The sequence below is a fragment of the Leptonychotes weddellii genome, unplaced genomic scaffold, assembly GCF_054177405.1.
Source record: "Leptonychotes weddellii isolate Sample4059 unplaced genomic scaffold, ASM5417740v2 HiC_scaffold_3635, whole genome shotgun sequence".
Classification (NCBI taxonomy): domain Eukaryota; kingdom Metazoa; phylum Chordata; class Mammalia; order Carnivora; family Phocidae; genus Leptonychotes; species Leptonychotes weddellii.
In genome coordinates, this window is record NW_027965336.1 from 8471 (window position 1) to 12383 (window position 3913).

General features: G+C 42.0%; 1 pseudogene; it reads left to right on the plus strand.

The window, feature by feature from the left end:
- The first annotated feature begins 2470 nt into the window (after nt 1-2470).
- On the plus strand, nt 2471-3899 carry LOC102726568 (elongation factor 1-alpha 1 pseudogene; annotated as a pseudogene).
- Nucleotides 3900-3913: the final 14 nt, after the last annotated feature.

Below are 3913 nucleotides of genomic sequence, written 5' to 3' on the forward strand. Positions count from 1 at the left end.
TGACTAGCCCAGGGTCACAGTGTTGTTGCTAAATTTGTTACCCTGGTCTGAAGTTTCCCATCCCATACCGTAAGTTCTGCTAGTTCAGTTATTTCCTATTTACTACCAATGATGGATTGCCCAATATAAACTGAGAATTGGGCTCAGTATCAAAGATACCTTACCTCATATCCTCACAATAATCCTGCTTTTTATCAATGAGGACACAGAAGTTCACGGAGTTTTGGCAGTTTGCCCATGGTTATACAATTAGTAAATGGTAGTATCCAAATTGGAAATCAGGTGTATTTGACACCAAACTGTTAAGTTTTTCTGACACTACAGATTTGGGACATTGTGAAGGGAGGGGTAGAGTGTAGAACCAGCAGGCTCAGTTCACCTGGCCCAAACATCCTCCTTGTAGCATTTTGGAAATCCCCTTCTCCAGACCTTTTCATCTGAAATCTGCAGTGGGAGAGGGACCCTTTTTTTCTTTTTGGCTTGCCATTTGGTCTTGAATTTCCCACAGGTATAATTGTGACTCCGGGTGGCCAGGCAGTATTATGATTATTTTCCCCACAGAGTAGACATCAAAGCTGGTATTCCAGGTCAGATTTGTGCAAGGATATCACGAATATCCTATAATTTTAGATGCTCAAGATTATTTCTTTGAAATACCTTTTTCTACCTCCTTTGCCAAATTATAGAAGTCTGAAATCACAGACTGTGAAACCTGACAGATTTTACAGAGAGCCTGATTTTGCAAGCTGTATTAGATTGGCTTATTCAACAAAGTATATTGAATGTTGTATTAGGTGCCCAATGCTGGACTTGTCACTGAGTGTTCAAATGTGAATAATATATGACCTTTGATTTCAGAAATTTCACAATCTGGTGATAGAGGTGGAAACATAAATATATAAATTATAATACAAAGCTGGCAACTTTTTAGTGGTGTAGGAAGACAGACTTTCTGTGTTTGTAAATCTACAGGCAAAGATATTATTCATGGACATTTTGCCCTGTCTCAGCTTTCTCCTATTTGTGAGGATATGCCTGTGCTAGTCCTGAGTTTGGCTTAATAACCAGAATGGCCTTTTGTTTGCTAACATTTCCTGAAAAGGAAGATCATAGCTTGTCAGTGTAAATTCTTCTGGAATGACAATATATGCCCAAGTATAAAAGGGTGATGCTATAGCAAGATTTCAACTTCTTTCTCAGATATGGCTATACCCTACATAAAGGAAGAGGGCAGTGGCAGCTGGACAGTCTATGGGGAACCAAGGAACAAGGAACAAGCTGCTCAAGGGTGAGGGGCATGCGCTCCTGATCTGTGCAGCCATTTCTGTTAAATTCTGTATTTAGCTTTTAGCCAAATATGTTGAGACAATTGTGTGTGTGTGTGTGTCCTTTTCCTGTAGATTCAGGGCCTAACCTGCAATGCCACAGGAGATAAGAACACAGGGCTATGGGAGCAGTGAGGAAGAAGAACTTAATTTGCATGGCTTCACAGAAAAAGTCACATTACAGCAAAGTCTTGAAAAATTAGTATGAGTTTTCCAGTTGAAGAAGTTGAGGAGGAAGTACAGGCAGTGTGAACACAATGAAGTGATGAAAGAGCCTGAGGCATTCAGGGACCAGTGGGGAGTCCAGTGTGTGTGCTAGAAAGGTTGTGTGTATGTATTAAGGTAACATTGATTGGAGTGTGGGTTGTAATCAGACTGTGAAAAGGACTGTGAGGTCAGGAAAAGACTACTGTACTGATAATGATCCAGTGAATGGTTTTAGGTAGGAGCAGGATGTGATCAGATTTGGTTTTCAGGAAAATAACTGGCAGTAATGAAGAGAGTGGATGAATTGTCATGGGAAGAGAGTGGCATATGAAGAGAAACATTAGGGCTAAAATAAGGCAGTGGTGGTATGGATGAGGAGGCTAAATGTGAAAGCTCTTTCTCATTTAAAGGTTGAGGGAGTTGTTGAGAATGACCGCATGGTTTCTAATTGGGTCAGACCATTATGTTGGATAAAGAATGTAGCAGACTGAGTGGATTTGGATTTTGGAATTGGGGGGAAATGGGAAAATGATGAGGTCAATTTTGTAAATGCTAAGTTTGAGGTGTTTTTAGGCCTTCAGGTAAAGATATAGATAGTTGGGTTACAGATTTGGCAGTCACTGGCTTATAGATTGGCAATTGAAACTTGGGAGTAAGGTCATCCAATAAGAGTGCATGGATTATGAGGAGGATAACTATAAGATGGAACACTAAGGGGCATCAAAGTTTAATGTAATGTAAAGAAAAATCAACAATGGTGATACTGAGCTAAGAGTAGGAGAGCTAGGGGAGAGTGCCATCCTAGAAATTAAAAGAGGATAGGGAAGTGATTGAATGCGAATATTGCATTCAGTAGTATGAGTATTGAAAATAGCCCATTAGATTTGGCATTTAGGCTTTTTCACAGTGGGTTTGCCACCAGAACACAGATGTCATGAAAACCACTGCTAAACCTAAACCAAAATGGAAAGGAGAAGACTCACATCAACATCGTTGTCATTGGACATGTAGATTTGGGCAAGTCTACCACTACTGGTCATCTGATCTACAAATGTGGTGGGACCGACAAAAGAACTATTGAAAAATTTGAGAAGGAGGCTGCTGAGATGGGAAAGGGTTCTTCAAGTATGCCTGGGTCTTGGATCAACTGAAAGCTGAACATGAATGTGGTATCACCATTGATATCTCCCTGTGGAAATTTGAGACCATCAAGTATTATGTGACCATCATTGATGCCCCAGGACACAGAGACTTATCAAAAACATGATTATGGACACATCTCAGCCTGACTGTGCTGTCCTGATTGTTGCTGCTGATGTTGGTGAATTTGAAGCAGGTATCTCCTAGAATGGGCAGACCCATGAGCATGCCCTTCTGGTTTACACCCTGGGTGTAAAACAACTAATTGTTGGTGTTAACAAAATGGATTCCACTAAGGCACCCTACAGCCAGAAGAGATACAAGGAAATCATTAAGGAAGTCAGTACCTACATTAAGAAAATTAGCTACAACACCAACACAGTAGCATTTGTGCCAATTTCTGGTTGGAATGATGACAACATGCTGGAGCCAAGTGCTAACATGCCTTGGTTCAAAGGATGGAAAGTCACCCATAAAGATGGGAATGCCAGTGGAACCACACTGCTTGAACCTCTGGATTGCATTCTGCCACCAGCTCATTCAACTGACAAGCCCTTGCGTCTGCCTCTCCAGGACATCTACAAAATTGATGGTATTGGTACTGTCCCTGTTGGCGGAATGGAGACTGGTGTTCTTACACCTGGCATGATGGTCACCTTTGCTCCAGTCCATGTTACAACTGAAGTAAAATCTGTTGAAATGCACCATGAAGCCCTGAGTGAAGCTCCTCCTGGGGACAATGTGGGCTTCAATGTCAAGAACGTATCTGTCAAAGATGCTCGTCATGGCAATGTGGCTGGTGACAGCAAAAATTACCCACCAAGGGAAGCAGCTGGCTTCACAGCTCAGGTGATTATCCTGAACCATCCAGGCCAGACCAGTGCCTGATATGCACCTGTGCTGGATTATCACACAGTTCACATTGCTTGCAAGTTTGCTCAGCTGAAGGAGATCGTTGTTCTGGAAAAAAACTGGAAGATGGCCCCAAATTCTTGAAATCTGGTGATGCTGCCATTGTTGATATGGTTCCTGGCAAGCCTATGTGTGTTGAGAGCTTCTCTGAATATCCTCCTCTGGGCTGTTCTGCTGTTTGTGACATGACATGGATGGTCGATGTGGGTGTCATCAAAGCAGTGGACAAGAAGGCAGCTGGAGTGGCAAGGTCACCAAGTCTGCCCAGAAAGCTCAGAAGCTAATTGAATATTATCCCCAATACCTGCCACCTCAGTCTTTTTTTTTTT